Below are 12,634 nucleotides of genomic sequence, written 5' to 3'. Positions count from 1 at the left end.
ATCCAAGCCAGGGGCTGCCAGCTGTAGGAAACAGTGTGGAACACTTTACCAAAGTCTAGGTAGAAAACCTCCACAGCCTTTTCCTCACGCACTAGTATGGCCTCACCTTGAATATTGTGCACAGTTCTGGGCACAGCAATATAAGAAATATGTTGAGCTATTAGAGAGTGTCCAAAGGAGGGCAACAAAGATGGTGAAGGGCCTTGAGGGGAAGCCGTATGAGGAGCAGCTGTGATCACTTGGTCTGTTCAGCCTGGAGAAGGGGAGACCTCATTGCAGTCTACAATTTCTTTGTGAGGGGAAGGGGAGGGACAGGCATAGATCTCTTCTCTGTGGTGATCAGTGACAGGACTTGAGGGAATGGCCTGAAGTTGTGTCAGGAGAAGTTTAGCTTGGATATTAGAAAAAGGTTCTTCACCCAGAGGGTGGTTGGGCACTGGAACAGGCTCCCCAGGGAAGTGGTCACAGCCTGACAGAGTTCAAGTATTTGGACAATGCTCTCAGGCACATGGTGTGACTCTTGGGGATGGTCCTGTGCAGAGCCAGGAGTTAGTGATACTTGTAGGTCCCTTCTAACATGGCATATTCTGTGATCTACTAAGCAGGTCACCCTGCCATAGAATGAAATCAAACTGGTCAAGTAGGACTTCTATTTCATGAACCCATGCTGCCCTGGCTTGATTTCCCAGTTGTACTGTAGATGCCATGTGATGGCACTCGAGATGATCTCCTCCATGACCTTCCCTGGCACTGAGGTCAGGCTGACAGTCCTTTAGCTCTTGGCATCCACTTTCTGATCCTTCTTGTAGGTTGGTGGCACATTTGCTAACCTACAGTAAACTGATACCTCCACAGTGAACCAGGATTCCTGTTAAATAATGGAACATGGTTCACTGGACACTTACAACAGCTTTCTCAGTACCCCTGGGTGGATCCCACTCAGCCCCATAAATGTGTGTGTTTAAGTGGTGTAACAGGTTGCTGACCCTTTCCTCATGGACCACGGGAGCTTCATTCTGGTGCCTCCATGTCTTCTCACTCAGGGGGCTGTGTACCTGGAGAACAATTGTCTTAGTGTTAAAGACTGAGGCAAAGATGGCAATATTTTACCTCAGCCTTTTCCTCATCTTTTGTCACTATGTTTCCCTCTGCATCTAATAAAGGACGGAGTGTCTACTTAGCCCTCTCTTTTTTCTGTTATATTTATAGAAACATTTTTATTGTCTTTTATGTCAGTAGACAGAATAAGTTCTAGTTAGCCTTTTGCCCTTCTAATTTTCTCCTTGCAAGGACCTCAAAATATCCTTGCAGTACTTCCAAGTTGTCTGCCTCTTCTTTCAAAGGTCATAGACTCTCTTCGCCCCACCACCCTCCACCCCCACCCGAGTACATACATAGTATGTCTTATGTTGAATTATGAACTATTTAAAAAATGTTATATTAACCTGATTAATTTGAATACAATACAGTGAATTTGATAATGTTGAGAAACAGGAGTTCACATTCACTAAACTTTTAAATATTATGGATGAGCTCATCAACTACACTAGGACCACCTAATGTATTTTTTAATTGTAGTATAAACAAAGAAATGGTTTGGGAGATTTTTGCTTTTAAGCAAAATAAGAAAATCATCTTTGCAGTCCTTCCTTCCCTCCCCCTGGTCACTCCTTTCAGTTTTTGGTAGTATCCTGTTAAAAGCAACAGCAAAAGAATCAATATTTTCATAGTGCTTTTATGCCAGTGCTTGCTTGAGATCACTACGGCAGTGACCCTTTCATTTACATCATTATTTCTTTATCTTAACTGAAAAAATTAAATTTGTTGTTTTTTTTCTCTAGGAAGGCAAAGTTGATGGTTATATTGTCACCACTGTTTTCAGAATTCTTGTGAGCAGGGGTGTTTCCGAAACTCCTGTTTAGACAAAGAAATCTCACAAAAACCCAAAGTGAAAAGTGATTGTCAAGGTATTTCCTGAGACAGTATGTTTTACATATTATACCTTTCTACCTCAGGAGAGTTAAAGCTGAATCAAATTTGGAAAAGTGAGGTTGTATTTTATAGGGAAAATTTCACAATACAGTCATGTGTCTCTAAAGTCCATAAAGAATTATGGTTGCACTTATATTTTCTAAAAATTACTGAATTGCTTTTGAGATTTATACATGTGGTACTGAAAATACATGAAAGGCTGTATCAAGCTTTTCTAATAGTAAAAAAAAATAATTTAGCAGACCTGTACATGATGTAAAAGGATGTTTCAACTCTACATTTCAATAGGATGAAATATGGGAAACATTTTTCAGAAAGGACATAAAAGCTCCTAAAGCTCATTTTCACAAAGGATAAGACATGTAAATTATTATGATCCTCAGATCTGACCTACTTCTTGACAGACAATTAAATATTTCAATGAATTAGGTGTTGCATGAATTAAGCATAAATTAAAACAAACCAAACCAAAACAAATCAAAACCCTCCTGATACAAACAAGAAAAAGCCCCACCCAACCTAAAACCAAACAAAAAAACTTTCTCCTTTTCATTTCAACATTTTGAGAAATAAGGAATTCACTACATCTATGGACAAGGTGTTTTAGCAACAGCATTCCCCTCCAAACATGTCTACTTTCTCATTTCAATTTATCTAGCTTCAAATTTAAGACTTCTAGATTACAAAAATTATGCTAAACTGAAGACCTTCTCAAAATTTTATTTAGCACAGTAGTGGCACCAGAACCAAACCTAGAGGCTAATCTCTGCTTATGCAGACAGGTGTACAAGACTGGCTCTCATGCAAGGCAGGGGTGCAGAAGGGAGCCCCTTAAGCGTGGGTGCCCTTCTAAACATTGTGGGAGCTGACAAAGCAAGTGCCTTCCAGCCTGGGGACCAAAGATGCCACTGCTGGAAATGGGGGCATACATAGGGATAGGTCATAGTATCACAGAATATCCTGAATTAGAAGCGACCCACTGTTATGGGTTCACCTAGGTGGGCCTAGATTTGGGCCCTGAAGTGTGGACTAGGCCGAAGCTGTCAGCTGACTTGAGCTGGGCTGAGCTAACAGCTGACCTCTTCTAGCCAGTAATTTTGTATTCCATACCACATTATGACATCATCTCCAGGAAGGAGGAACCAGTGTGGGAGTGGTTAAGTCAGTTGCTTCTCAGCCCTCCTCTTGGGAGGACGCACGATGCTGTCCCGGGGGGATGGAGAGGACCAGGCCCACCACTGGCTCACAGGGTACCTCAGGAAAGTAAAATGTGTTGTTCTGGGTCTCTCCTTTCTGCTTGGGTTTGTCTCCCTGGGGAATAAGCTTCTTCTTAAGTAATGTGTAGTTAGGACAGTAGAATTTGTGTGTTCATTAAGAAGTTGAGGTGGGGAACTTGTTGTTGCAGACTCGTGTGAGTGTATATTTGTACTCTCTTCTAATTGTCTCTTTCTTTCTGTGAAAATATATGTAGATTTAGTATAAATGCAGTTTGAAGTGGTTTTTTTTTCCTTTCCCCTCTCTTTTCCTCCCTTTCCCTGGTGTTAGGAGGGAGGCTTTTCTCTCTGTGCTTGGGGGGGTTGGCAGTTGCTTATCTCAAACCAAGACACCCACAAGGATACTTTTTGTTCTAAGACTGGTTTTATTATAACAAGCTTATAACTAAATAGGTTATTCTATTTAGTAATTTTTAAATATTGGCACAAAAATTATTTTTTTCCAGATGTTCCAGAATGTCCTCCATGTTTCAATACTTTTGAAAATCAGCCTTGACAGTGCAGAGAACTCCTCTGACACTGTCATAATTCTTTGATGCAAATTACATAGGCATGCCAATGGTATGTCCAAGTGAGAGGGAGAGTTTAACATCCTTCAGAGTAACTTTTGTAATGGAAATAGTTTTTATCAGCAACTATGAAGGGACTATATTATCTGGATGTATCCCAAAAGAGAACAGAAATACTGAAGGAAACCTTTTCTTTGTCCAATGATAATCATTGTGAATTAATTATATTTTATTTTATTCCATGTTCAAACACAGAGAAGCCATGCCCCAAACAGAAAATCAAGCACATATTTTCTTTGCCTATTTGCTTTCCTGGAAGACTTGGGTCCATGTCTTAGGACCATGTTGAAATAGCTTTGCCATGATGGGCATGGATGGGAGAATTCCAAGTAGGCCCCCTGATGGTCCAGTCATATTAGCCACAGCCAACATGTAGCAGGGAAAGACACAAAAACATTAATTTCACTAAGCAGCTGAAGGGTTGTAATCACATCCAGCTCACTTTACTATTTCTTTACTTTTACATCATGATTGGTCACATTTACACTGGAACAATAATGAAAAAGAAGATGAATCAACAATCCAAACAAAATCCAGTTGATGGATGCCTTAACCTTTCTCCATCCATCCTAGGTCTGATACATGCATTGCTCCTACCCACAGTGTGGAAAGACAGCTCAAAATAGTTGCTTCCAGTTACCGTGACTTTAAGTAGGAAAAGCAATTATTTTTTTTCCCAGTCTTTAATAACTTTTTATTATTCTGAGGTGCTAACTTCTTATTGTGTTGATCAGAGGAAGTACACATAGTAATTCTGGGTGATTAAATTCCATATTTGAAGGGATAAAAGAGAAAGGGATAAAGAAAAAGAGGGATAAAAGCTGCCTCTTCTCTTGTAGAGAAAATGGGCAGCTAGGGATTTATGTGTATTCTAGATTTAGGACCCATTTTTTTTGTTTGCTATTAAAAGTTTTTAACCTTAATAAAAAGTTTGTCTTTGTAAAATTTACAGCTATAATTTAAAAATGAAATGGGCAAAATACATCATGTGGGTCTGTACATCCTCTTTTCAATGGTCATTAAGTAGTCCAGTAATAGTTGCAATATTTCTGACACCAGTGGTTTTACAAAAAAAAACCACAAAAAACCAACCCTTTAAACTCTGTCCTTTAAATATTATATAATAATATTAAAGCAAATTTCCTATTAAAAACTGAAATGTATCACTAACATTTTTACAATTTTTCAAATGTCTGTTTGCATTCTGGCTTATAAGTTGTTAACTTCTATGATGCTGAATTATATTTTTTGTTTGTGTTTTATGTTTAATTCCATCTGCAAAGCTCAGGTCTTCTGATTGTTTATATCTGTAATCAGCTGTGCAATCAGAAAACTAAAGGAGTTGAATAACTCAACTAGTTTACATGTATTTTAAAACAAAACCCTGCAAGTGTGAGAGCAGGGAAGTACTGTGCTATCATTAGTGAACTATAATCAAAGACTTTGCAGCTATGCTTTGGTCTTCAGAAAGGTGTAGGACTTTGTAAGTGATGATTCTTACTCCAAGCATTTTGAATACACAGGTAGTTCTGCCTTTCTGGTGCAAGGAGCTCTGGGCACTGAACCTGGCTACTGATACCAAAGGGGATTCATCAAGATCTGAATTGCCATCTGGCCACTCTGCAGCAATCACACAATCACTGATTATATGTACATTTTGCTCATAATTGTTGATACCTGTCTTTCCCTTGGGATAACATGATTAATGACAGTGACTTTATCACATAGAAGCTCTTCTAGCATACAACAGTCTAGTTATTTGCCCTGAATGCACAGGACAATTATTGTCCATGAAATGGGTTGGCTTTGCATTTCAGGAGTCCCAGTGTATTAGCTTTAATCTTCAACATCAAAAGTTATTTTTGCACAGATCACTAGGGATAACTGTAGCAGAATGATGTTCTGTAAACTGAGAAATCTGAGGACAAGATTCACTGCGAAACAAAGATCTAGGTTGTGTTTCCCCATTAAAAACCCTTGATGAAGTGATAAATTTTACCTTTTGGCAAATAAACCTCAGGTTGTTTTTCATTTAATTAGATTTTATGTCTTCCCACTTGTAATGGCTTGTGCTTTCCCTGGTTATCTTTTAGGTGAGAGTGTTTTGTCCAATTTTCTGTCTAATTCGTAAGTGAAAACAACCATGGTTACTTGGAATTCTTGGAGTTTTTTGTTTTGAATGGACACTCCTTTGGACATTCTATTACAAAGAGATGAGTTACTAAGCAAAACAGACAAGAATGATAAATTTTAACTTTTTATACTTTTTACTTTTTCTACTTTTTTACTTTTTAATAGTCAAGGTAGAAATCTCGCCTATTAAAAATAATAATAATTTGGCAAGAACATTTGAAATTTGTTTTGATTATCAAGGTTGGTGACACATTCATTCAGATGACTAGCCATACATTTGTAAAGACTACTTATTTCTTTTTATGTAAAACTAACAGAACTTAAAAATACTGTACGAAGAATGACACCTCAGCTATGAAACCCAGCAGGGAAGATGGCATTTAATCACTAGTATTAGAGTCACATGTGTTGATGACTTTTTACCTTCAGAGATGAATTCATATGAACCATAGTGTTCAATCATGTCAAATGTATTTATTTACTGTTAGGAATTTAAATAAACTTTACTCCTTGCATTTAACTTTTAGCACATGTTAAACCCAAATGTTTATATGTGCCAGGGGGAGGGGAAGAAGAAGGTAACGGGAGACAGGGAGATGGGCTAAAAGAAAATTGCCTGTGTATACTGCTGTGATATATGGCCCATTTACCAGAGGATTTTATGAGCTGCAATTACCTGTACCTCTCCTGAGAGATATTTTTCTTTCATTGTAGCCATCACCGTCAGACAAGAAATGTGCGTGGCACATTTTTAGTCTTATCACTACCACTAAACCAGACAGGAAGATGCTATCATGACTTGTCATAAATCTTTGTAGTCTGCAGTATTTTAAAAAGTATTCTCTAGAATTGTATGAAAAATTCTACAGTACATATTAATTTACAACAGTTTTTTGCTGATAAAGTTTGCCTAGCCTCATGGCACAAAGTGGAATGGATATTTAGCTACAGAACAAATTCAGTGCAAAGAAGTACTGGAATTCTTCCAGCAAAACCCAACCTTCCTAGCATCAGAAATTTTTCTAGTCTCTAATCGTCATTTGTCCCTATCAGGGTCTTAGAAACAGCATGTATGAGAAAATACATTTTACTGGCATGTATCTGAAGTGACTGTTTTGTCCTGCAGTTACGTAATACTTATAAAAAACTCTACCAAAAATCAACCAAACAACAGCAAGAAAAAACTACCCTAAAAACCAAACCCTCACAACTCACTAAACCAAACCAAACAACTAATACTCTTGTGAAAAAGACATCTTAATAGCAACCAGCAAAGCCAATACTGTGGTAGAAACTTTAGATGGCTTAAGGGAAGGAAAGGTGTAAGCAGAAAGGTTTGTAAATTATTGAACTAAGAACACAGGATATCATATAAAAATAATAGGCAGACTAGAAAAAAATAACCATGAGAACTTCCAATGGATGGTCTCAGTCAGCTTTGTGAGAACACATCTCAGATACTCAGTATGAAATCACTCATAGAGAGGCTCTCCTAAAATTGCAATTTTTGGTATGGTCATTATATCAATTAGAATCAGGTATAACAGAAGTCCAGATTATTTACAGAATAGTTAGATTGTGTAGTGATGCTACCACAGATTAGATGTAAAGCTAGCTGTGAATGTCAGACCACAAGTAAGGTAAGTGTTGATGCAGTCAGCTTGCTCTGCAAAGAAGGCTACTTCATGTTAGGTCCTATTATTTGTTAAATATCAGACTATGCAGTCTATACCTGGTTCAGTATCACTGGAAAAGAAAATGTAAACCTCCCCATGGGGTGCTTATACCAAGTACTTAGTCCTTTAAGCATCTCTCTTTAAAACCGAATTTATTATGATACTTCCAGTTTCTGGGGAAGGTTGGCTATATAAGTAAATACCATTGAGAAATATCCAGTATTTTTAAAGCTCCTGAAGTCTCACCTTGGAAGGAGAAGAGCTAAACAGATCTTGTAATCAGAAATGTGTTCCATGTCCAAATTGATAATTCATTTAACTGAGCAGGCTTGGAGTCAACTCAGTGGGTAAGGTGGCATTATAACCCTTCGTTCATTCAATCGTTCCTTTCTTCCTTCCTTCCCTTCTTCACTGCCTGCCTTCCCTGATTTGGCTGTTCACTTCCTTCAGGAAAATTTCATACAGGTGTGAACTTCACTAAGGATACAGCACTCTCTGCAGAGTTTATAAGGAGTAGTAATTTCGTATCAGATATTGAATCAGCTTTAAGAAGAGAACAGATGACAGCTGCACCCATTCCTTTCATGTAGATGTCAAAAAATCCTTCGTACCAAAAGAGGTTTACAAGCTGTTCCTAATACAGTTGAGTCTTCACTAGAAAATCAGAGCTGAAAGGACCTATGCCCTATAGAAAATTTCACAAACCAAGTTCCTTCAACCATACCCACAATACAAATAACAATAATTTGATAAGATAGCCATGGAACGTGTTTAGGACACTCTAGACAATCAAAATTAATTTCCAAACCCTTATTTCAGCTGCATATGTGCCCTGTAACACTGATAAAATGATTACTAACCAGTTACATAACATAGGCTATGGAAATATGACAGGATGAAATTACATGATTAATAAATCTACTTAGAGTCAGATTTTCTTCAGAGAGGGGGAAAAAATCCCCACCGTTTTTCTGTCTCATATTGCACGGAAAAATATAAAATCAGTTACCTAATATGTTTGGTCTGAAGCAAGTGAATGCCATGGGTTTTGTAATGTTTCAGAAGCAGACATCAATAAGAATGATGTTGAGGGCTATAATGGATCAGTTTACAAGGCTACAGGCATAGGCCTCCTGGAAATCCATTTTGACTTAATCAGCTTTCCAATTTTGCAGGTAAAATAGAGCACTTCTGGATCATATCCAAGAATGAGGACACAGTAATAAAATGATTCAATACATTTTGCATAGTCTTCACAATTTTTAAATCAAGATGCTATTTTAGCAAACATTAACACTTGGTTTCCCTCATCTTATGTACACTGCTCCTCCCCGTTTTTTGTAAAGCAATGAAAATTGTGCTGTCTCTACTTAAAAGTAGCTTATGATATCCATGTCTCTGAGGATATTCTGCAACAGGAAAATATGTGAAACATGTGACAAAACTCTTTGCTGAAATTACATTCTGCCACATCAAAAAGACATTTCACAAGGTACAACAGTATTGAATGTCTTTCAGCATTTTCCGAAAAGGAAAAACATTCCCCAGCATAGCACTTACCTTCTCTTTCTTCAGCTCAACTACCATAGTCCAGTGTTTGACCATGTTTCAGCTGGTTAACATGAGCATGAGAAGCTGCAGCAGGAACAACCACTGAGAACAGCAGTTGTATTGGTATGTCAGAGACACTTCTCTGCATTTCTGTCAAAGTATACACAGAATTTTCTGCACGTTAAGCCTAACTACGTATTTGTGTTTATCTCTAATGTTTATGCACAACAGAGAAAATTGTGAGAACAGAGATAAAATTTGTGTATTTTCTGCATTTGTTATGCCATAGTATTGCTTTGGTTAACTGCTGGAAGTACTCCTCTCCTTTTCTTGGTTTTGGACACCTCCTCTGGGAGAAACAGAGGAGGCTCAGTGTGATTCATGTGCTTGTGTCTTCCTCTTGCCCCTACATCTTTCTACCCTGACTTAGCAACAGTCATTAGGAATAAAACTATTCTGTGGAATTATCATATTTACATTCTTTCCCAAACAAGCTGCATTGTCTTTGTAGGAGGAGTTGGTGGAAAGTGTGTTTTTCTACCAGTTGTAAAACTGTGTGATCTCCTCCTAAACACTTCATTTTCACAGAAAGTAGTGGTTATCTGCAAAAGCAACCTCTAAAGTTCCTATCTTTTATCACATTTGAGTGTAAGTTAGCAGTTTTACCTGTAGTCATACAGTGATTTGGATTGGATACTGTTACTATTAGGCACATTGACCACACTCTAGGTATGTAGGTAGTAATAATCAATTAAATTACTAGCAAAACACCTAAATCATACAGTGGAAACTGCTTAGTCAAATTTATAGGAAATTAATTAACCTCAGTTCTCCAACTTCCAAAGTTCTCTAAATGACATGTTGCTGGCCATATAGCCTTATTGCTCATTGTGAAATGAGTAGCCAATAAGACCGCCATAATACACTTTCTTAAAGAAACCATTATATCATGGACAGTCAAAAGCCCATTTCCAACATCCCCTTCTATGGGCAAATTGCTCTAGTTGCCATAGGAGTTGAATCTTATTTCTAGAAATCTCATAACACACTGTCTTTGAATATATTTTTAAGTTGGGTTTTGCTTCTGTTTATGCAAAAAAATTTCCCACCATAACTACGGGTTTCCCATTTTTTATAAGGACAAGTGGAAGACTTGACTGTTTACTCTTCCTTCATTTCATTGAATTGCTTGGTCTGATATCATGGTAGCTTCCTTGGCTTTTGGAAGTTCTGAAAGAGACTTGAGTTCTTACCCTACTTTTGTTCTTCACTTTAATAAGGTGATTAAACCAACAATTTAGAAGTGTCACCCAAAAAGAAGGTTAAGATAAAGTGTTGATGACAGTCATGTATCCCTTGGGACAGAGAAGTGTTCAGAGAGAGCTCCTTTTCCTCTACTTCACTATTTCAATTTATTTCCATTAATTTGACAAAAAACCCAGTTCTACCTTCTCAATGTCAAAACACAGTAAGTTCAGTGAAAATATAAAGTTATTAAATTAAAAACAAATGCAAGGAAACAACTTAATTGGGAAAAAAAGAGGTTGCTCTTTTTTGTGACATTATTATAATATTAAAAATACATTTTTCATATGGCCCATGGAATTACAGAATTTAGTGTCTAACTAGTGGTTTTGCTGTCTAAATTCATCTAGAATTAAAAAAAAGGTGGATTTCTGCATGGATAACAAGCACCTAGAGCTAGCAAGAAAGTAGTACATTTCAAGAGTCATTCTCTAATTGTTAAAAATACACATGAATTTTAAGGCAATAGAAAATAATTTCATTTTTTCTTACTATGAATTTTCTGGCAATTTTTTTTTTCTAGTTTGGCTTCTGCCTTTTGAAATTTATGCAACATGAGCTTGATTCTGGGCACATGTTTCTTTAAGTATACCATTCTTTAGAAAGACATCTAATCCAAATGAGGAATGCAGATCAACTTTTTCTGATCTTTATTTGTACAAGGCAAATGCCAAGCTTCATGTAAGTCAGGCTACATTCTGAAATTAATCCTCTTCCAAGGCAATGAATTTTCACCTGAATGTATTCAATGAAACCCCCATTTACGTATATCTTTGCGACCATTGAAGTTCCAGTAAAATGTGGACCCTAATTCACTTGCAAGGTAGAAAGGAGTTTCAGTTCCAGTACAATAATTTATACATCAACAACTTTAGGGGTTTTTTAGATTTATTTTCATGGCTGAATTTAGACTCATCTTGCTGTACTTATCCTATTTTCCAATGGTAAAAACTTGGTCCTGAATTTTTGCCTTTATTTTGTGTAGGCTGGAATTCTTATGATATGCCTGAAGCACATGTTCTATATTAAGCCAAATAAAATTAAATGCATCCTTAAAATTAAGCTGGTGCTCATTCTTTGTTTAATAAAAATGAATTAAGCATGTGTTAAGTATTTATAGGGATTGAAGTCTGCTTGCTGAGTTAGAGGATAGATTTTTTTGGATTAGTTTTTAACAGTCCTCTTCATACAAACACAGATGGAGCATTCAAATGTCCTGATTGCTCACATGTTCTCATGATCTGTAGCCAGGATCTAGTATGCATTTTTTTTTCAGTTCAGTCAGAACAGGACTTCATCTGGAAAGCAGCAGATGGAAGGACGGGAGGAAATCCAAGATTTTAATCTTTTTTTTTTTCATTCCTTTTCTGAACAGATGTTGTTGAGATGATTGAGCTACAGAGCCACAAATCCAACAAAAAGTGGGTAAAGTAATATATATAAACATATGCTGATATTTGGTATATGGTTAATCAGGCAGGCTGCAGTCACCTGCTGACTTCAATATCCACCTGGCGTATGATGGAGATAGCAGGATTTTTTAAGGTTACTTTGGAAGAAGAATTCAATTTTATGTGCTGCTTTGATTTCTCATTCAGTCAAAAGAAAAGCTAACCATAACAATGAAAATTACTAACAATTAAATGGTTCAGTGCAGGACTAGGAAGTTGGTGAACAACCACTGAAAAGTAAATAGAAAGGAAATTTACTAAAAGGATGGGAAGGTTATAACGTATGGCTCAGGTTCACAGATTTCAGTTTGGGGCCTTAATCTCATTGACAACAGTCAGGTGGGGTACTAAATGAATGAAAGAATAATCATATGAGATAGGATTTCATGTTGAATCAAGGAGCAATATTTTTCTGACTATTAATTTTCAGTAAAATATAAGGCTATTAAATTAGAATTGCAAGATATGCTGATCTCACCATGGTGGTCATGATGAAGTAATTCTGATTTTGTCAGTGATATATTTATTAATGTTTCTACATAGTTAAAAAGAAAATTCAAGACTTTGATGATAATTCCTTCAAACTAAAGAATAAATGATACATGCCTCCTTTTTATTTTTTTAAAACTCCCCAGTTAAATTACATATATGCAAAACTTTGAAAAAGTTACTAATTATAGCTT

This window comes from Pithys albifrons, chromosome 1 (assembly GCF_047495875.1).
Source record: "Pithys albifrons albifrons isolate INPA30051 chromosome 1, PitAlb_v1, whole genome shotgun sequence".
Classification (NCBI taxonomy): Eukaryota; Metazoa; Chordata; class Aves; order Passeriformes; family Thamnophilidae; genus Pithys; species Pithys albifrons.
The sequence above is the reverse complement of the archived record's forward strand: the minus strand, read 5'-3'. Positions refer to the sequence as shown.